This window comes from Silene latifolia, chromosome Y (assembly GCF_048544455.1).
Source record: "Silene latifolia isolate original U9 population chromosome Y, ASM4854445v1, whole genome shotgun sequence".
Lineage (NCBI taxonomy): Eukaryota > Viridiplantae > Streptophyta > Magnoliopsida > Caryophyllales > Caryophyllaceae > Silene > Silene latifolia.
The window spans coordinates 104,466,148-104,490,174 of NC_133538.1; positions in this window are offsets into that span (position 1 = coordinate 104,466,148).

Consider the following 24,027-nt stretch of genomic DNA (forward strand, 5'->3'; position numbering starts at 1 on the left):
CCTATTAGGGAGAGACAAGGCAAAAGACCGCTACCCGACTCAAGGGACGCCCTCCTAAGGCATAAGAATCTTCAAGAGGCATCCATGGAGGTTTTGAGGTGAAAGGGAAGGGAAAGGGGCGACTGAAGGATAGGAGGAAAGTGGCGGAAGTGATATGCGGATTTAACAAAACGCGATATAAAACCCTCGCTGAAATCCCGGCACTCGATCGAGTACCCAACCTACTCGATCGAGTGGCCCCCTACTCGATCGAGTGCCCTAGCTACTCGATCGAGTAGCCTCTACTCTATCGAGTACCACTCTTACACGCAGCTCAAACAGGTTTTTGGCATACTTTTCTAAGACTACTCCCGTTCCCAAGGACAGTCAAAGATGGTCAAAGGGTACCTAAAAGGGCGGGTATTACAGGGCTATTTTGGATGCTGCAGCCAATGGCCGATTTGCTGAGAACTTGGGAGAGACCAAGGGGTGGAAGATAATCGACGATCTAGTCACCCACAAGGCTGAGTATGGGAATTCCATAGGGAACTAGAGGAGAGCTGCTGAATCTTCCTCTGTTGCTGCACTTGAAGCTCTCACTGCGAGATTTGACAAATATGAATTGGGAGGAGCTTCTAAAGGTGGGATGTACCAAGTAAATGTCGTGGTCGACGGTCCTTTCTGCCTGTGAAAGGTGTGGAGCCGAGGGACACGTTTCAAGAATTACCCTAGTCCTTTTGAGTCTTGTCCTGCCTTTCAACACTATAGGCAGACGAACACCTACTATGAGCCCGATGTTCATCCCAACCTGAGGTGGAGTAGCCAGAATGTCCTAAATCCAACTCCACCTCCGCAGCAGCAACCCTATGTGCCCCCTCATCAAAAGCAACAACAATATCAGAAACCTCCTTATGTGCCGCAGCAGCAACAACAATCCCAGAGTTCCGATTTTGCTGAGTTTAAGAACTTGTTGATGAAGGAGTCCCAGGCAAGAGAGGCCGGGATGAAGCTACTATAGAGCCAAATTGCTCAATTGGCTAGTAAGAGTACCTCTCGAGCTCCGGGACACTTACCGACTCAAACCGACCAAAAAGAGACCCTAAACGCCATCACGTTAAGGAGTGGGTCCACCCTAGAGGGGCCTGCCATGGTCGAGGATGCTGTTGAAAAGAATGAGGCGGATCCGAGTCCAAAGAAATCTGAAACGAATAATTCAAAGAAAAAGGCGTCTACCAGGTATATCAGTCGATCGACTGATACACCCGGTCGATCGACTGATACGCGGGTTACAGCAACTTCTGGAACTGTGCACCTTGGTCGATCGACCAAGATTACTGCTGATAGCGAGATTGTTCGTCCTCCGATGCCCGATAACTTGAGGGACTATTTGTTTCGGGGCACGACGGCTCCAAAAGTGTTAGGGCCAGACCCGAGTGCTGATGGGTCCGTCCCAATTCCGAAGTTCGATCCGATGACGGTCAATGGCTCACATTTGAGACGGTCTGAGGAGGATCCGAGCTTTGACAAGGAGAAAGCAGTGGACTTCCAGCCTAAGTCCACGGATGCCGGCATGCGCAACCTAGAGGAGAGGGCTAAGGTACTCCTTACAGCCCCATAAGCGGAGAGACTAGTGCCAACAAAGGAACAGGTATCTTTCAGTAAATTTGAAAAAGTTATTCGTAGCTTGAATGTACAAGTACCCTTCCTTGAGTTGGTCAATCAGGTGCCTGCCTACACTAAATTCATGAAACAACTCCTGTCAAAGAAAAAGTCGCTTGAACATGTTCACACTATCGCATTAACCAAAGAGTCATGCTCTTACTTGTCTCACACTGCACCCCATAAGCTAGAAGACCCGGGTAGCTTTTCAGTTCCTTGCAATATAGGTACCTTCTCTATTGAGAAGGCATTATGTGACTTAGGAGCTAGTATAAGCGTCATGCCTTTAAGTCTAGCTAGAAAGCTCAAATTGACTAGGTTCGCAGTGATAGATATGACAGTTCAGATGGCTGACCGATCTGCGGTCCAGCCGATAGGAGTCTTAGAGGACATCCCTGTCCAAATAGGGAAGTTCTTCTTCCCCATCGACTTTGTTGTACTTGACATGCCTGAAGATGCTCATATACCCATTATTTTGGGTAGGCCATTTCTGCACACCGCTGGTGCAGTCATAGATGTCGGTCTAGGAACCCTGACTTTCAAAGTAGGAAAGCATTCTATTGTTTTTGCCCAACCTGCTAAGAAAAAGGACCCCATGTGGCCTATGACTTGTAATACGGTTTCTGAAAAGAAATCGTACTTTGTGCTTCCTGAATTGCCTGTCTCTATTACTACTTCTGTGTTAACCCCTCCGCCCTAAACTGGGAGCAAAAAGGGGGAAGAATCTGTTGTTTTAGATGTTGCAGGAGCTGGTTTAGGGAAGGAAGTGCTGCAAGTTGCTCCAGATGTAAAGAAGCCGATCATTCAAAGAGGAGGTCTTGGTTGCCTGAGCTATGGAATTGATGAGGTAGTTGATGACGAGCCGGTCAAAGCCAGAAAGTTCGATTTGGATTCTGACAAGCCCGAAGAGATCCTTGACTGGGGATATGATGAGAGTGTTGATCCGTTGAGCCATACGGACGTGGAAGCTAAGAAGGGTGCAGCTGCTCAAATAAGCACCGTTGAGGCTACCTCTAGTAGCCAGAAGCCGACGAAGTGGGCCATACCGTGGTCATTCTTGATCAACTATTAGTTGATCGAGCTCTTCATAAACTTCATTTTATTTGCTTTTGTTAGACGTTTTTTATTGCTTTTGTGAGCGCGAAACTTCGCATTTTATTTTGTTTGTTTCGGATTTTTAAGTACTTTAGACTTTTTTTTGGGTTTTGCGCAATTTTGGGCGCGTATTACTGTGCATTTGCAGGTTTTTAGACCTCATTAGCTCAAGTAATTGAGCAAATACGAAGAAATAAGGAGTTCAAGAAGATATTTTCAATGATCGATCGGGCTACATTGGTCGATCGACTGAGTTGCACTTTCCAGGAGCTACTGTTCCTGACACATTGGTCGATCGACTGCCATCCTTAGTCGATCGACCAAGGACACTGCTGTACCTATTCACGACCTCTCCCCTGCTGTGTTTGGTCGATTTGCGGACTTAAGGGAGTTTTCTACTCCACTTTATTTTCCGTCCAATTATTTATTTTTTCTATTTTCTCATTTGTGCACAATTTTACCGCTTCAAAAATGGTTTTCTCGGTTTTTATGCGTGGGTTTTTACTTGTCTTTCAGGTACCCTTTTTAGTAGCACTGCTGGCTACTGAAACCTCCTAGCTCACGCTGGTTTGGGGAGGTTTCCCTTTTGCTGCGCTTAAAGTCTTGTAAGTTCTCGATTTTCACTTCATGTCTTATTTATTTCATTTTCCCGCAAATTCCCATTTCTCTTTTCTTCATTACACGATTTTGCACAATGGGGACATTGTGCGATTTTGTTTAGGGAAGGGTTTTGCGTCGCATATCATCTGCTTGCATTCACGTTTACATTTTGATTTGCATTGTTTATTTCATTTCTCATATATACAAAATTCAAAAAAAAAAATTGAAAAATTTCAAAAATTTCCATAAAATGCACGTTTATTTTAGCATATAGGTCGAGTCGGAACGGTAGTATTTCAAGGATGATATTGCATTTTGCACCTGTTTTGCCTAAGCCTTGCTAGATTGACATGTTATTAGTAGAATCGTATAAGTGCATATCTACGAGTTTTCGTTAATTATTTGCTGAACTTGAGACTTGACTTTGAATATTGGCAAACTACATCATGTTTCTGAGATTTAGAGCCTATAACTGGTGACATCTATGACCTGTTTATTTAGGAATGTGAGTAGTACTCCTGTAGATACCCGTATCCGTCGATATTGGAATTTATAGAGAACCCGACAAACACCCGATGATGATAGGACACATGTATTTATTTAGTTGTCATTGTCATTATTTGGGTTCATTTTACGATGTAGAATGAGCGTTGTCGACGGAGTATTTTAATTTAAATGATATTTAAATTAAAGCCTTTTTAAGGTGATTATATTTTATTTTATTTTGTTTTGAATTTATTTTCTTGAGTTTATTTTATTGAAAATAAAATAAATATTTGATTTGAAAAATCATTTTATGAGTATATTTTATTTGAAAAATCATTTATTTTAATGTGTTAATCGATTTGAAAAATCGATTTAAAAAATCGAAAAGAACTCGTTTTAAACACGTGTTTTAGAGCTCGATTATAGCTCGGTTTTTGAGCCCGTATTCTTTACGAGTTGGCACGAATATCGAGTACACTAATCAACCTAAGCCTCTACCCATCCACCCTAGTTCGAACCCCATAACCATGGCCCAAATCCCGTCCCAAATCACCCCCAACAGCACGCAAAAGCACGAAGCAGCCCCCCCTGTTTTGCAGCTCAATCCCGAGCCCAAAACCCGCTCCAAATACCACCAAAACCCGTGCCCATTAACCCTAACCCATACCCTAATATCCTACCCATATTACCTTACCTTAACCACCAAGAAAACCCCTCATACGAACCCTAGAAAACCCCCCAAAAGCTGCTGGACAGCAGCTATGCTCAGCCGAGCCCGTCTGCCTCTCCTCTCTTTTACCCTACTTTAACTCCTTATAAATACCCTCCCTTCACCATACATTCATTCCTCTAAGTTCTACACACATCCTACCGTCACTCAAAAACTTTAAACCCCAGAAACAAACCCTAATTGCCTCTCAAAAACCCTCCACAAAACCGACATCCAAACTGGAACAGTTTGTGTGTCCTCTTCGAAATACAATTCGTTCCTCCTTCAAACATCCATTAAAATTCGAGTTTCTTGTTCCTAATTAACCATAAAACATCCATCTATATATTAGACAAAGATTTACGAGCCAAATTGCCCTTGAGAGTACACGAATTCCCTCGAAAAACAGAGTGTTATACACTATGTTTTCGCGGCTTTTTCCTGTCTGTCCAGTTCTGTTTGTGCTCGTTTTTCGTGCCCAATAACTCAAAACGAGCAGGGGTTGCTTTGAAATCTTTTTTCTCCTCTCTTTCTAGTTTTCAAAACATCTTTTAAATCGAATTTTCATCGTGAAACGAGAGAGAAATCGCTGTTTGAAAGTTGCTGTCCAGATTCGATAAAAACGTGTTGTTTGCTTTGTTTCTTCATCGACGACGGCCTCTCGAGATAAAATCTACCATCGATTACGACCCAAGACGGTGTCAACGATACAAGTAGGTTGAGGTGCATCAAATCCTCTTCTTTCTCCCTTTTATTTCGTCTTTTATGTTTGTTTTTTTATAGTTCGTTTTTGTTTGTTTATCGTTTTTGTTTATCGATTGCTCTTATTAACTATGAAACTAGTTTAGTCCGAGTATGAGTTAAAGTACCACCATGAACACCCGCGTTGACTTGAGATGGGAAAGAAACCGCTACAATAGTCGGTCGTACACCCCCGTCTCATTTACATATCCTCGTGTTCAAGGTAGGGCATTAATAAAACGAATTCTAACTTCGCTCTTCGCTTTTGACACCTCTCTTGTTTCGTTTAATTCGACCTACCCTAGGACCATTCACATGTTAGTTCGACCTCTGATTGTTAACATATGACTTATTTAGGCGACATTCGATCATTTAAATAACCTAATTAGACATGTTAGGGTGCTTCGACATAGCTTTTAAAATCAATCGACAATTCTGTAACTTAATGAATGCATCTCTCTCTTTCACCTAATTTCTCGCTAGTATAAGAGTGCGTGACTAGCACCTTCTTATTAAAACTCGACGAGTTAATTTAATTAGCGAACTTGACCTAATTTGACCCCTTAGGCCGTGTAGAACACCCGGTTTTAGGCGAAGCCTTCTGACCTCTTTTGTCATCGATTTCTAATGTATTTTCCGCATCGCTTTCCAAATCCATCTAACCTAATGAATTTAACCTAGGAACTAGGATAGCCGTGTATGAGGTCGTGTTTGGCCGTGTCTTTTGTATCCCTTTTCTCGTTTTTTATCTTAGTCTCATTGTTTGTATCTTGTAATCAATTTGTGTTTACTAAGTCGCGTTTTGTAACTTGTTTGTAGTTATTTTTCTTTTATCGAGTCAAACGATTTCTAAAAACCTTAGTCTTATTTAGTTAGACGGTTGTGCCTCAATGCATATAAGAGCGTAGTAAATCGCATGTTGTTTAAAACAACATGGCCCGATTTATGCTAATGCATGCTTTGGTGTGTGGCCCAATGTCTAATTCGATAAGATTAAGTGGTCGCACGCATTACGAGGAGTGACCCAAGGCCGTGAGTAATGTAGGCCGTGAGTCACCCCTTTGTGCACGTTTTCCTAGGCCGAATGGCCATGTGTCGTGTATGGTGTCGTATATAGCAATTGTATTTAGATCGAGTTGTATCTTTAATTTATTGTTGTGTCGGCATGAAATGCCTGGTTTGTAATAGGTAGATCCCACGGCTCCCCCATTCCCCCTTAAGCCTTGTTTGCTTTGTTTTGTATGTTGTTAGATTAATCAACCCACATGCTAAATTACAACTTTGACAAAGTTAGTTTAGTTGCATTTAAAACGGCATAGAAATTGTTGTCACATGTTAGGGTTTAAAACGATGTTTGCATATCATATATCGTAGTAGCTATGGCCTTGTTTGAAATCCGATACTTGACTTAGTAGAGGCCGTTATTGACGGGCGGGGTTAGGTGTCCTTATGGGCTTCCTAACACGTACCCTCGCCCCTTACTCAAGATCTATGGTTTGTGGATCCGTCTAAATACCATTGGATTACGAGAGTCATTCAAATCGAGTGATATAGGGTACAAGTCTTTATCTTTAATCACTCGTAGTCGATTGGCTTTATGCTTTTCGATGAAAGGTGTAAAGTTGACTTGAACGGTTCCAAGTTCCCATAAAACTTGGTGGCGACTCTAATTTGTCTTAATTCGATTTGAAGGAACCTCGAGTCGATTATGCCTAGTGTGGATCCCACGGACGCAGTTCCCGAGGGCCTTGTCCACAGTTTGGTGACTCCGCTGGGGAAAAGAGGACTAGTTACACTTTGTTTCTAGGGTCTTTTCCTCCGAGGTAAAACTTGAAAAGAAAGTGTTGGAAAGTAAAACATTACTCATAGTGCTACGATTCATGCATAAACCCTTAAGGATTTTCCCGGGCCGTCCCAGCGTTTCTTTGTGATGCGTGGGGGTCGACGTCCCACTATGCTAGGAAGCTGCACATTGCTCGCTTCCACTTCCCCTCGCGTGGTTCTTGATGGTGGGGACGCTCTTCTAGGTACTTTATCTTAAGGCCCTTGCTCTATAAGACCGCAAAAGGATGGAGGGCATAGACCTTCTTGTAGAAGACTTGCCGAGACTTAGAGATATCTAGGAGCATACATCCTTATAACATGAGAATGACAATTTCCAAGTTGTTTTCCCGAGTCTTTTCAAAATTTTCCATGTCCATTTCAAAACCGAACTTTTGAACAACTTACTTTCAAAATTAACATGGTTTTAAAAACGCGGAATGCTGCCCAAATAGGACTAGAAATTTCGACCAAAACAAGCTTTTATAGCCGGCATGCTGCCCATTTCAAATCTCATTTTTCAAATCGATCATTCGTTTTTCAAAATCAATCCAAAATGCCTCTCGAACCTCAACCAAGCATGAAATGCATCGAGTCGTGTCCGGGTCATGGCCGTGTTAGGCCGGGTGTGTTTCGTTCTAAGAGTCTAGAACATGACCCTGTTGGGTCACCCAAGCTCACCTCTTGGGCTTTGAGTCATGTTGGTCGACCATTTGGTCTAGGATAGTCCACATACACGTCCAAGCTAGGCCCTTTAGGACGTTTCACCCGAACCTAAGGACTATGTTGGTCCAATCACGGGTTTAGTCACACCGAGTCCGGTTTAGAATCGTGCTATGACAGTTTGAGTCATGTCCTTTTGCCGAGTCTAAAATGAACCAAGGTCTAAATCCAACCGTGAGTCGAACCTTTGGTTAGTCAGTCTCAAGTCGAGTCTTTGTTTGAGTCAAGTTGGGGTCGTGTCCTTAAGTGTGCAGGGGCTCTTACTTTAAATATTGACTCAGTACGGGGTTTTCTTGTAGAAAGGCCGCCAAAAACCCGACGTCAAGCAATGGAAGATGCTGTCAACAAGCTCACTGAGGCCGTGAACCTCTTGATGACCCGAATGGATGCAATCGAATCTAAGCTGGGTGAAGATTTCCCTCTATCTACCCCACCTCTGACTGATCTGGAGAAACGGTTCAAGTTCATTGAAGACCGTCTGAAACTCTCCCCGAGGAAAAACATCCACTATGAGAATGCTAGGGCCTATGCCCCAGTTTAGGATAAGTTGCCCACGAACATGGTACTCACTGACATCCCAAAGTTCAAGGGCACCGAAGATCCAGTCCACCATGTTAAGGCCTATAAAGGGTACTTAGCGATGAAGGAGTACCTGCTAACATGCTCTCTGAAATTTTTGCCCAATCTCTGGATGAACACCCGAAGGCGTGGTTCTATAATCTTGACCTTAAGAACTTCCCCACTTTCGAAGATATTACGGTGGAGTTCTGTAAGCACTATGCTGACAGTGTTGAGATTCAAACCAACATAAGGACTTTGGAAGTAATGACACAGAAAGAAAAAGAGGGCTTTACTGAATTCCTCGCAAGATGGTACGCTGAAAGCGTGAAACTAGCTAAGAAGCCTGATGAAGTCGAAATGGTAGATAAGTTCGTGAAGAATTTACGACCTGTTTACCGTAATGCTCTGAAATATCAGAATTTTGGTTCTTTCAAAGAATTGATAAGAATCGGGATAAAGGTAGAGGACGATGTCCGAATGGCTGAAGCTGAGAAGCTAAAAGGATACCAGGGGGGCTCGTCATCTAAAGCAAAAGCACCAGCAGCGGCCCACTTTGTTGAAACTGTCAATCTCTTAGATGGACAGTCAAAAAGGCCTCCGCGCCAAGCTCCGAGGGTATCCACCGATATCGGGTGCACTTACGCCTACGTTCTCCAAAGGCTCATGGCCCAAGGAAAGCTGAAGCCTATTGGTCCAACTCCGGACCCTCCAGCTGATCAACAAGGTAAATGGTATAAACCAAATGCCTACTGTGCCTTTCATCAAGGTAAAGGCCATGATACTGAAAGGTGCTATCGACTGAAGCACGAAATCCAAGACTTGATTGAGAATGGAACACTCCCGATCCCAACTGTTAAACCCAATAACATCACCAATCCATTTGGCGATCACGCCAACTTTGTTTCTGTCGAAGACAATGTCGATTATTCCCATCTTATCCGCCCATGTCACTTGAAAGGGGTGTTTATCGGGAAAATATTTGAGGATTGCTTTGAATTCTTGCCAAACCCGAAGAATGAAATTCAAATCGGGAGTCTCGCTCTAGAATGTACTCCTCTCATTAACGAAGTTAATAAAGGACAATTCGATTCACCAACCTTCATCACTGGCGTAGATCCTCAGAGGACTACCTCAGGATGGAGGCAGACCATCAAAGGGATCAAGGACAAGAGCCGAGCATCTAAGCTGACAGCTGAACAAGAGAAAGCTCAAGACCAGATTTGAAAATTATGAGTCGGGATCTGTTTTCTTATCTTAGTCGAGTCGAGTCTAGGATTTTTTTTTCTTGAAGTTGAGTCGTTTGTTCCACGATGACCTAGGGTGTGTCCTAGGAATCGTTCCTTCGAGTCTGTTAAGCATGTGTCATTCCAATAAAAGTTGCAGTTTCATTTCCAAATATGTCTTATTTCCAATCCTCAATCATTCCGAAACACGATAAAATGCACAACACACTCAAAGGCATCCCTGGGATAGAAATATGTCCCATTTTAAAATGTAAGGTACATTAGGATCCCGTGTTTGATTCCTTTACCTATTCCATGTCTGGCGGTAGAAAACCTCCACCAGAACCAGTCTTATGACAAGCTCTTAGATGATTCTAAGACGAACCCGGACTATCTCCTTTGTTTCGCATATCGATGACGGAAGGGAAGCCCATTCCCCAACAAAATCATCCCCTCTCGAAGAGAGAAGAGACCAACCCATTTTAACAAGGAATTGTTAGTTCTAACCCAATTTAGTTGGCGAAGCCCAGTTTTCAGTGTGAATTCAATGGTAACAAGCAGTATGGGTGGAAGATCATTTTCAGAAAGAAAAAGAAAGAAAAGAAAAAAAAGACGAATAAAAAAAGGAAAAAAGAGAAAAAAAAGAAGAAGAAGAAAAGAAAAAGAAATGTCGAAATGTTGATCGAAGTTCAAAGGCGAAGCCAAAATGGTCAGGTAGGGCCATCAGCAGTCATCCATACCCCTAAGTCCTTCCCGAGGCAGTTACGAGGGATTAGTTAGGGATTCTGAGAATAAGTCATCTTGTGTTAGTACATCCAAGCCTTTAGGGTCCAGACATGGAAATTTGAACCCACATCAATTCTCAACCTATTTGTACTCGGGTTTCATCAAGCCTGAGACACCATTTCCAACCACGTTATAAGCCATAGCCCTTGGCCTTAGCACTACAAAACAAACCTTCAGAATGATAGTTTACCTTGCAAACTTATTTTTACCAAGCTCCACATCCCAAAGAACCCCAGCCTTTTGTACCAACCCTAGACACGGGATTTAACAGTACCTTACAGGCTAGAATGGGATGCGACATGATACCTTAGGTGCAACCTTCGAGTGTGTACACACAATCAAAATGCCAGTTTTATGCACCTTGATCGAACTACGTCGGATTTGATTTCGCTCCATGCGAATACGTAGGCAGTCCTTCAGAATAAGGGATTCAATCCACTAATCAACCAAGTTGTCATCTCGTCGGTTTCTTACGGGTCTTAACCAAGTCCAAATGAAGCCACCTTTGTTTGAGTTGGTCTTAGTACTCGATGTAAGCTAGGATAAGGATATAGGTTCAGATGAATAGTATCAAGTCTCAGAATGAGCTTTATCGAACGGTTTAGGCAAAGATGCCGAGTCATATAGATGTAGGTTTGTGTTGGGAACAGAAAATATGAAAAACCCGCTGAAAAGAAAGAAGGCGTGGAAGAAAAATAGTAAAAGCCCGCTGAAAAGAAAGAAGGCGGTGGCAAGAAATGATGAAAACTCGCTGAAAAGAAAGGAGGCGAGGATAAGAGTGACAGAATGTTCCCAACAAGAGTGATGTGTGATGTCTAAGTGTTCTCATAAAATCAGTCTGTGTTTAGTGTCTGGGCGAAGCCAATGCTGTTGCTCCGTGAGTTTAATCCACCTTGTCAATGCCAAGTGATCTTGATTCCCATGTGCCCTTGGGAGCACGCCCATGCCATACGATATCTCCGTCCCAAGTTCGACGACCTTGTGATTCCCATTTGCCATCTTTTGGCGTCAGAATGGCCAATTTACATTTTTACCCCCAACAAGTCAATAATTGAATTAAAACCCGTGCACACTTACGGTTTTATTTTCCTTTTTGTTTTACGGTAGCGGGCTACGCCCACGTTGTTTACGAGTCATACGGAGTGTCTGAGTCGTATTTCATGCTCACCCATCAAGGTTCGATTTCAAAACATTTTAAAATTTCAAAATTCCAAAAACTTTTTGCGAATTGTGGATAGATTAAGTGGTGGACACTTTGTGGGTCGATGATCCAATCCTTCATTCAAAATTCAATTTTTGAAGGGCCGATGGCCCAACATTCCAAGTGATGTCAATTTCAAACTTCGGGTCGAGGGCCCAATTATTCAAAATTTTCAAATTCAATTTTCGGGTCGATGACCCAATCTTTTAAATGATCCAATTTCAAGGTCGATGATCCAAATGTGCTTATGTGATAATTATTGCTCGTACATTTTTTTGTGCTTCAAATATAGCAGGATATGCTTCAACTGGGGGCTCTAAAGTCTTCGACTTTAGAGCCATTGCAAACTGGGGGCTCTGAAGCCGCTGGCTTCAGAGACCATTATCAGGATATAAAGGATGACATCCACCAAGAATTCAATTCAATACAAGAGTATGAAATGGAAGAATTCCGTAGCTGAAAGCAAATGATAAAAGCGGCGGCAACCTCCTCGGAAAGTCCCGTCCCATTCGGACAAGCGCCAGCAGATGATAAATTTTGGGCAAATGTCAGCAGATGATAAATTTTGGACAAATGCCAGCAGATGATAAACTTTGGGCATGTGTCAGCAGTTGCCGAACTACGACGCGGGTTTGATTCCGTCAGAAACGGATACGTAGGCGCCCGAGGATAAGGCTCAACCCACCATATATGCAATTTATGGGTCGACGACCAACGATGATAATTTGACACAACAGAAGCAAGAGTCAATCCCCAAAATAAGTTTCGGGTATGATCTCTTCTTATGGTCAAGCGAGCTTATATACGCAAGTCTAATGGACTATAAATGACCCGCAGAATCCTCAGGTCGAGAGGGACCAGGGGTATACTTTGACTTTCGCCTTGTCCAAGCCTCAGTCAAAGTGGGGGCTCTGTAGATACCCGTATCCGTCGATATTGGAATTTATAGAGAACCCGACAAACACCCGATGATGATAGGACACATGTATTTATTTAGTTGTCATTGTCATTATTTGGGTTCGTTTTACGATGTAGAATGAGCGTTGTCGACGGAGTATTTTAATTTAAATGATATTTAAATTAAAGCCTTTTTTAAGGTGATTTCAATTTATTTTATTTTGTTTTGAATTTATTTTCTTGAGTTTATTTTATTGAGAATAAAATAAATATTTGATTTGAAAAATCATTTTATGAGTATATTTGATTTGAAAAATCATTTATTTTAATGTATTAATCGATTTGAAAAATCGATTTAAAAAATCGAAAAGAACTCGTTTTAAACACGTGTTTTAGAGCTCGATTATAGCTCGGTTTTTGAGCCCGTTTTCTTTACGAGTTGGCACGAATATCGAGTACACTAATCAACCTAAGTCTCTACCCATCCACCCCAGTTAGAACCCCATAACCATGGCCCAAATCCCGTCCCAAATCACCCCCAACAGCCCGCAAAAACACGAAGCAGCCCCCCTGTTTTGCAGCTCAATCCCAAGCCCAAAATCCGCTCCAAATACCACCAAAACCCGTGCCCATTAACCCTAACCCATACCCTAATATCCTACCCATATTACCTTACCTTAACCACCAAGAAAACCCCCCATACGAACCCTAGAAAACCCACCAAAAGCTGCTGGACAGCAGCTATGCTCAGCCGAGCCCGTCTGCCTCTCCCCTCTTTTACCCTACTTTAACTCCTTATAAATACCCCCCCTTCACCATACATTCATTCCTCTAAGTTCTACACACATCCTACCGTCACTCAAAAACTTTAAACCCCATAAACAAACCCTAATTGCCTCTCAAAAACCCTCCACAAAACCGACATCCAAACTGGAACTGTTTGTGTGTCCTCTTCGAAATACAATTCGTTCCTCCTTCAAACATCCATTACAATTCGAGTTTCTTGTTCCTAATTAACCATACAACATCCATCTACACATTAGATAAAGATTTACGAGCCAAATTACCCTTGAGAGTACACGAATTCCCTCGAAAAACAGAGTGTTATACACTCTGTTTTCGCGGCTTTTTCCTGTCTGTCCAGTTTTGTTTGTGCTCGTTTTTCATGCCCAATAACTCAAAACGAGCAGGGGTTGCTTTGAGATCTCTGTTCTCCTCTCTTTCTAGTTTTCAAAACATCTTTTAAATCGAATTTTCATCGTGAAACGAGAGAGAAATCGCTGTTTGAAAGTTGCTGTCCAGATTCGATAAAAACGTGTTGTTTGCTTTGTTTCTTCATCGACGACGGCCTCTCGAGATAAAATCTACCATCGATTACGACCCAAGACGGTGTCAACGATACATGTAGGTTGAGGGTGCATCAAATCCTCTTTTTTCTCCCTTTTATTTCGTCTTTTATGTTTGTTTTTTTATAGTTCGTTTTTGTTTGTTTATCGTTTTTGTTTATCGATTGCTCTTATTAACTATGAAACTAGTTTAGTCCGAGTATGAGTTAAAGTACTACCATGAACACCCGCGTTGACTTGAGATGGGAAAGAAACCGCTACATCAGTCGGTCGTACACCCCCGTCTCATTTACATATCCTCGTGTTCAAGGTAGGGCATTAATAAAACGAATTCTAACTTCGCTCTTCGCTTTTGACCCCTCTCTTGTTTCGTTTAATTCGACCTACCCTAGGGCCATTCACATGTTAGTTCGACCTCTGATTGTTAACATATGACTTATTTAGGCGACATTCGATCATTTAAATAACCTAATTAGACATGTTAGGGTGCTTCGACATAGCTTTTAAAATCAATCGACAATTCTGTAACTTAATGAATGCATCTCTCTCTTTCACCTAATTTCTCGCTAGTATAAGAGTGCGTGACTAGCACCTTCTTATTAACACTCGACGAGTTAATTTAATTAGCGAACTTGACCTAATTTGACCCCTTAGGCCGTGTAGAACACCCGGTTTTAGGCGAAGCCTTCTGACCTCTTTTGTCATCGATTTCTAATGTATTTTCCGCATCGCTTTGCAAATCCATCTAACCAAATGAATCTAACCTAGGAACTAGGATAGCCGTGTATGAGGTCGTGTTTGGCCGTGTCTTTTGTATCACTTTTCTCGTTTTTTATCTTAGTCTCATTGTTTGTATCTTGTAATCAATTTGTGTTTACTAAGTCGCGTTTTGTAACTTGTTTGTAGTTAGTTTTCTTTTATCGAGTCAAACGATTTCTAAAAACCTTAGTCTTGTTTAGTTAGACGGTTGTGCCTCAATGCATGTAAGAGCGTAGTAAATCGCATGTTGTTTAAAACAACATGGCCCGATTTATGCTAATGCATGCTTTGGTGTGTGGCCCAATGTCTAATTCGATAAGATTAAGTGGTAGCACGCATTACGAGGAGTGACCCAAGGCCGTGAGTCATGTAGGCCGTGAGTCACCCCTTTGTGCACGTTTTCCTAGGCCGAATGGCCATGTGTCGTGTATGGTGTCGTATATAGCAATTGTATTTAGATCGAGTTGTATCTTTAATTTATTGTTGTGTCGGCATGAAATGCCTGGTTTGTAATAGGTAGATCCCCCGGCTCCCCCATTCCCCCTTAAGCCTTGTTTGCTTTGTTTTGTATGTTGTTAGATTAATCAACCCATATGCTAAATTACAACTTTGACAAAGTTAGTTTAGTTGCATTTAAAACGGCATAGAAATTGTTGTCACATGTTAGGGTTTAAAACGATGTTTGCATATCATATATCGTAGTAGCTATGGCCTTGTTTGAAATCCGATACTTGACTTAGTAGAGGCCGTTATTGACGGGCGGGGTTAGGTGTCCTTATGGGCTTCCTAACACGTACCCTCACCCCTTACTCAAGATCTATGGTTTGTGGATCCGTCTAAATACCATTGGATTACGAGAGTCATTCAAATCGAGTGATATAGGGTACAAGTCTTTATCACACTCGTAGTCGATTGGCTTTATGCTTTTCGATGAAAGGTGTAAAGTTGACTTGAACGGTTTCAAGTTCCCATAAAACTTGGTGGCGACTCTAATTTGTCTTAATTCGATTCGAAGGAACCTCGAGTCGATTATGCCTAGTGTGGATCCCGCGGACGCAGTTCCCGAGGGCCTTGTCCACAACTCCTTATAAGGCATGTCACATAAATGTGCATAAATATGAACTTAATCTGCTTAATACCTGTACGCATTCGGTCTGTGGTTAGTTGACACATGTGGTAGAGGTTTCCTTTTCTCGTTTTGCCCATAAGCTCCACACCGCCAAAAATATCCTTTTTGTCCTAATTACTACATCCTACATTTAGCCTGTCCTTTGTCAAGCTAGTAGTCTGTGTTCTTGGGGTTGTTACTCATTTTTGGTGGCATATGCTCATGTTTGAGATAATATTGGGAAGATGAAAAGAAGGAAAGAAAGAAACAGAAAAGAAAAAGAAAGAAAAAAAAATGATTCGAAGAAAAAGAAAAAAAGAGTTCTGTACTGTTTAAGCAGTCGATCGACTACCCTTATAGGTCGATCGACCGAGGTTCGAGAAAGAGAAAGAATCAATTCGCATAATTCAATCCTTTATCTTTTGGCGATTTTTGATCCCATGTATTATTCAAATTTTATAGGGAGTTAGTTGATTACTTTTATCTCTGGAAATTGTGAGATTTGTGCTTGCTATAGCACCGTTTTATTTTTTTATGAGCAAGAAGTTGGATGTTGCCATATGGTTCCGTTTTGGTACTAGCTTGATCACCTGTACCTCCACTTTCCCATAAATGTTTTGCCTCCTTTTTTTTCAAATTTTAATTTGAATTTAGAAGGGAAATTGGATCACAAGAAAAAATCCCGGGCCCTTCTTACCCATACCTCACATATCCACATTTATACCTCGGCATGTGTCATGGTCTCTTGTTGGTTGGAATGCGTATGTACGGTTGTAGAGATTATTTTCATATTAGACTGCAGGCATGTTCTTATAGGTCGTAGTTAGGTGAGTGTCATTACATTTACTTCTTTCTATCTTACATATATTCACCTGTACCTATTGAGTGATTTGAGCGACCCGTGAGAGTCCAATTTGATAAGTCTCTACAGTTGACGGTTCAGTAGTTTTAACGATTTCATAATTCGTTTGCATGATTCACCTTACTAATTGATTGTTGGTTGTGCATTAAATTGGTTTAGGCTTTACATGTTGCATTTCGCTCTGAGATTGAACTCGTTCCATTATGTCATTAGATCGAGTCTAGTTCTTGCTTGAGGACAAGCAAGGGTTTGGTTTGGGGAAGTTTGATGCGTGTCTTTTATATGATGTTTTACATCCCATTTTACACGCATTTCATAGCTCATTCATGTAGTTTATGCTACATTTCTCCCTATTTCCGTCTACTTTCGTATTTTTGTACATTATTGCAGAAATGTGAAGAATCCAGCGGAAATCGAGCTAAATCCGTCCCCGAGTATCCTGCATTGCATGTGACGTGAAGTATTCACCCGAGGAACGAACTTGGTGCGCAATTCAAGGCCCAAAAGACAAGTCCACGAGTTTAAAGAAGTCAAGTAGCAGCTCAAGCAGTCGATCGACCACGCCATCGATCGATCGACCAACCATCGAGTTCGAAGCTATCATTTTCTCAAGACCGATCGATCGACCAAGATTAGCATCGATTGACCAAATTGCTATTCCCGACGAGAATTAAAAGACCGTGAATCTTGAAGCCCAAAGTTATGCTAGGTTAAGGAAATTAAGTTACGTTAGTTGCTATATAACGTAACCTAGAAACATCAGTTTTGACATTCAGTTTTTAATCAAGTTTTTATACAGTAACATTTAGTTTGATAATTAGGGTTTGGAATATTGTTGAGCATTGGATTTTTAGTTCTTATTCCTAATCTTTCCTCTATAATCTCGGTATTCTTCCTTTATTTTCAGTTCTTCTTTATTTTATCATTAGTATAGAATTGCTAGTTAAGTTCCCAAAACCAATTCATTTGTTTATGTTAATTGTTTACTTTATCGTTTCAAGCATGAATTCAGTAGTTAATTTCATCGTCATTATTATTGTTTTTACCCTTAGCATGAGTAGCTAGATTATTTGTGCTAGGATGTAGGCGAATTATAGCGTAGGCGGCAAAGTATTGAACACGGCCTGATTCGCGTGTCAGTCGATCGATCGACCGACATTCTCGGTCGATCGACTGACCTCGTGAGGTTACCCTTCGTTTTAATTGATTTTAATGTTGTATTTAACGAATCGAATGCATGCGACCAGTTAGATGCTTAATTTATGACTGACCCATTAGATCGAAAGATAGGGAAAGTTATTGGATTACCAATTAAGATGACTAAACTGTGCTGAGATCGAAAGATAGGTATAGTTTAGACCGTTAGTCACTTTTCAGGACGAGAGTCAGTATTAGTGATATTAGGGACCTATAGCGAGATCGAAAGATGCTATTTGTTAAGAGTGGACCGAGAGGACCTCTTGTTTCCCGCCTCACTTGTGTTTGATTCAGACCGACTTAGTATGCTGCCGCCAAAGCTTTAATGAACCGACCATCCTAGTACCCCTTCTTTATCTGTTTAAGCCATCTTTTAGGTCATTGTCTTTAATTATTCTTAGCTATAGACCAACTCAACTCAACCCCCACACTTGTTACCTTAGACTGAATTTAATCAACTAGAATTTACATCTGCCTCTCTGTGGTTCGACCCGACTGCAGCTAGCTATAGTTGTAGTTGGAAATTATAAATCTTATTTTTGACACCTCACGACGGGTATCATGAGCGTCGGAAGCAGGGATGCTCTGATACCAATTGTAATCTCCTATAAAATCTAGTGCAAAACAGTGGCTGAAACACTGTCGAATGGGATTAAATACACAATGACAAAAATTCTTATTGTCATAAATTTAGAATGTATAAAATTCTCAAGGATAAAAAAAAAATCAAATGGTCAAGTCTAAACAATTGCCACTTTTATAAAAAGGGCGAAAATAAAATTCCTCAAAAGTGTTAAAACTAAAAACCATAAAAGAAAGAAGAAAACAGTGTAGGATCTGCAAACTACTCGCTAGCTCACATAGAAATCCCTAGCAAAGCTAATATCAGTCATGTTATAAATATAACAGCCACAATCGATCAGTGGGGAGTAACTCTACGTTCTCCCAGCCATATCACATGATATAAATGTGTAACAAAAATAAATTATCAAATTCACGCTTAAAATAAACGTGTTGCATGATTAAAAGCAAAATCCCTCAAATGACAGAATGGAAATAATTTAGTTTAGGCTATATTTTCACTATAGCTATACTCCTTGACACGGTAGCATCTTACACTAGTGTCGGGAACCCCGTGTCACACAAAGGTGACCAACTCTAGGTTCTCTAACTAGACAACAAGCTATAATAGGATACGTCTTACAACGCAGTGCGAAGTCCTAATCTAAGTACATGTACATGACTCTACGACAATCTGTACCGCCCTCAGGATACCCAATTATATAGTTGTACAAGAACCCGTATGCCTTAGTTCATTATTCTTTGCCCTTACTTTAATTATTCCAAAATTAAAAATATCCTAAAGATTGTATCTTAGTTGAAATACATTGCTTCAAAAGATCGTAAGTGAACTACACTTTTATTTCTTCAAAATAGAAAGCTTAAATTTTACTTTCCAAAGTGTAAAATTATTTCAAGGTTAAAAAGTAATTGAAGCTACTATACTAAAGCTTAGAATAAGCTAAAAAAAGTTATGTACTTATTAAGATATATATGATAGGGCCTTAATGAGACAAACTCTTAAAAAGATATTTTTAAAACTGGACAGCAGTGCTATAAAAGTCATAATTAAATACAGAAAAATTAAAATGACGCAAGGCTAATTTTCCTGGTTTCCAGTGGCTGTTAGCTACAACTTTCATTTTTGTTAACTTCATAAAACAAAAGCATCAGGGGTCTAAAAATTTATTTATAAAAGTTGTCATAAAACGACACCGGAAATGTTTTAGTTCATAAATCAATTTTTAGGAGTCATACTAAGGGAAAGTAAAATTTTAAGACTAACTAGACACCTCAAAGTTTATGTACGAAAAAGATTAGCCACTTTAGAAGAAGTTAAAGTTATATTAAAAACATTCTTTTGACTAGTGACAGATTTTTAGTTTATAGGGGATCTGTTCACAAACAATTTATTTTGAGAAAACTATACATCAGAAACTAGTGAAATTTTACATAGGTAATCTATACTTCAAATAAATAGGAGTCTCTTTTTTAAATTTTCTTGTTTGAGCAACTTAAACCGACGAAATGCATTTTACAATCAGCCTGACAGAATTGACAGTTTCATAACGATTTTCACAAAAATTTGTAAAATGCCTATAAAATCGAAAACAATATTTCACAATCTAAAATTTTACACACACCTAAATTTAAAGTGTCTCGGCCACATATTAAATTTTCAAGAATCAACATTAAGATTGGGTATTTTAAATCGAATTAAAATAGTTCAGCATTACTAATATCGCATAAACCGTATAAACATTATAAAATGCAAAATAAATACTAAAATTCCGAAACAAATACCAAAAAAAATTCATGGTAGCATAAAATCAAATATAAACTCAGAAATAAAATTTTCTCCAGAAAAATAAAAATAAAAATCGAATTAAAACTTCTAATACCCAAAACAACGATTAAAGCATAAAAATGATTATATCACCCAAACGAATTCTTATTTAACAAAATAAAATACATATGGCCAAAAATTACATAAGAACATCATAAAACCAGAATCACATAATTTCAAAAATTATATAAATATGTAATCCTCATAAAAATATCCTAGTAAATGCAACTACAACATAAATATCGCGTAATACCGAGTAACGTCGAAGTTACCTTATTCATCAAGCTCCGAGTCTATAAAATATTCGTCTGCGTAGGGATCATCTTGATATCCTACAAAAACACAATATACATATGTGTAAAACATATAAATTATTAATCTAAATCAATAACTTAAATAGGAATGATAAGAGTAATTAATTTACCCTTAAAATAAGATAATTAAAGGAGGAATTAGATCAATAAATGATGAAGAAATTTGGTGTTTTGCTTGATGAATGTCACACTCAACATAAGGAATAGAGGTAGAGTTTGTTTTCTTATTTTGCAATTAATAAATGACCTAATGAATGTTGTCATGAAGGAGAGTGTTTAAGATAAAAGAATAAGAATAAATGAGCATAAAATCTCCTAAAAATCCTCACAAAACAACCAGCTAAAAAGAGTTAGTCAACCAAAAATATCTTCTTATAAATGTTGTAAAATAATTAAAAGTAGGATAAAAAAAATAATATCTTAAATGCTTAAAATAAAAGAAATAAAACAAGTTTAATAAATAACTTGTCAAAATCCATAACACACGGTCCAAATAATATTTGGAGCTTACGTTGAATTTCAATTTAGCTTATAAAAATGTCATTTAAATATAAAGTCGGTCAAAGATGAAATAGGACTAAATATGACTTAAAATGAAATTAATCAACGATTTAAACAAAAACCGATAAATTAAGAATTAAAACTAAATCTCATAAATAAATAAAAAATAATGAGATTAGAAAATAACGGGTGTTGGTGTGTGGTGGTGTCGGGTGGGTGGTGAATGAGGAATAGAGGAGTGAAGGATTTATTTAGGTGTTTTGGGTTTTTTATTTGTTGGGTTTTTGAGAGAATAAGGAGAAGTGAGATATAGAGAGAGAAGGAGGAAATGTGATAATGAGATGATGAATGATTAGTGAGGAAGACTAATGGAGTTAATGAGCAAATTAGAGGAAGAGAGCTAAATTAGAGCATTAACCATCTTTTTTTGTTTCCATCTTAGCCCTCCATTTGCATGATCTAAAGCCCCATAATAGAACTTATGGACTCAAAGTTTGGAGGTGGACTTATATATATATATATATATATATATATATATATATATATATATATATATATATCAGAGCCATGGAAGTATATATAATTTATGATAGATAAGTCATAATTCAACTTTCTTATGAGTTTACAAGTTTTTAATACGAGTAAGTCTACTGTAAAGAACAGTATGACTGCAGAGGTTGAATATCCTCAGAATTTAGATTTGATAAATAAATGGACTATTCCAGAAGTTAGCAAAAGAACTATTTATAATTATGGATTTTTTGAATATATTGGGTTAAAACACAGAGTTAAAACCACAGAGGAATCTATTTCTCTGAATAATGAAGAAATGTATCTCCAACTTTTAAATAATAATGACTTAGAACCACTTAGAAAATCTAAACATCAATTTATTCATATTGGTTTAGTACAAGTGGCTTTTAAACCTTTAACTCTGGAACGATTACCAGAAAGTTTTATTGCAGCCTTAAGAGATGGCAGAAATTTGAATTGGCAAAAGTCAATTATTGGAGTTGTTAAATCCAGTTTGGCTCATGGTCCAATCTATTTTGACGTTTATCCAAATTTACAATTATCCTTAATAGATACTAATATATTAGATGCTTTAACTTTGAATGTTAAAACTCATGGTTACAATTATGCTAAAGGATCTGAATTAATTTGTATTTGCTACAGGATTTATTATAAACCTTTATATACGTTAAATCCTCACTGTAGATTAGCTGATAAAGCTATAAATGAAACTATTATTATTGAAACCAATTGTAACAGATCTAATATCACTACTAGAAAGGCTATTAAATGGGAAGAAATATCTTTTCCTGAAAATTGGACAATTAATCAGGCTATGCCTCCTCAACCGATTATGGAGACTAATTTACTTGATGTACAGCAAACTCCTGAAGGAGCTGTTACTTTAAATTTTGGTAACAATCATATTCGACCAAGAAGTAGTACTTCAAGAATGACTAGATCTTTTTCTAATAGGACTTTTATTTCAGCCCTTGATCAAGATTTAGATATGCCTAGTACATCTAGGTGTTCAACTTCTAGATTAAGAGATGAAGATCTTATTGAAACAAATGAAGATGTTTTAATAATGCATTCTGATAAAATTATAAGACGACATCCTAAAAAGGAAGCAGACACATTGTCTCAAATGAGTTATACTGATGATTAATACAACCTTACTAGATTTTTCTCCTGGTTCAACAACCAGAAAATTAATTAGTAATGAATTTCAATCTCCTATTTGGGAAAAATTTAGAATTTGGTTTTTTCATAATTTTGATGAAGAACAGCAAGATATATTACTAGATGAGTTTTATGAATATTGCAGGTCAGTAAATGAAATTATTTATTTTGTCCCTTGGTATTGTTCAACTTATTTATATAATCATTTGACTATCCTTGAAAGAAATTTTGAACTTCTCAATGGGAATGAAGTTAAGGGGGTCTATCCTCCTCTTAAAAAGTTTAAATTAGATGGGTGTTCTTACATGCCCCTTTCAAAAATTTATGAAAATAGAACTATTACAACAACTACTAATCATTTAAATTCTTTAATTGAGCAGAATAATTATGCTAATATATCTTTAAAAATTCTTGGTGAACATATTACAGATTTACATCATAAAACTAATAAAGTCATTAATCTTCTTAATCAAGTTATCCAGAATACCAAAGCTGAAGATCATTCTTCTTCTTCACAAGAGTTGGTTCCTATTATCAAAAGTCCTCCTGAAATAAAAAATTTTAAATTTCAATCTGATATTAAAAATGAACAGCTAATATGTAAGTTAGCTGAAAAGATTTCACAATTAAGTTTAAATACTTTAAATGAAGAATTATATCCAGATTTCAAAGATAATTTAAATGTTGTCACAAGAAATAAATGGGGTCAAAAACCTATTAATACTTCGTATTATAATAAAAGACCTTCACCTGTAGATATTATGCAGGAAGAAAACGCTGAAATTATCGGTAACAGTTATCGTGGAACTGATATTTACGAATGGAATATAGATTATTTTGCTGAAAAACAAATTCATAACCATTGTCATAGAATGCTTATGTATTCTCAATGTTGTAAAAATGCAAATAATAGTGATTCTAATGTTGCTAAAATGATAATATCAGGATTTACAGGTCAACTTAAAGGATGGTGGGATAATTACCTCACTGACGATCAAAAATTAGCTATTCTTACAACCACAGAAATAAAAAATGAAACGGTCATAGAAACTGCGGTTTACACTTTACTGGTCAATATACTTGAACATTTTACTGGTCAATATGGGAATAATTATGATTCAACAAGAACTCTTTTACAAAACTTTAGATGTAAAACTTTAACTGATTTTAGGTGGTATAAAGACACCTTTCTTAGCAGAGTTATGCTTTTACCTGAATGTAATAGCTCTCATTGGAAAGCCAAATTTATTGATGGTTTACCACATTTATTTGCTGAAAGAATCAGAAAGATTCTTCGAGGAGATAATCCTTCTATTTATTATGAACAATATAATTATAGTCACCCAAGATGTGTGAG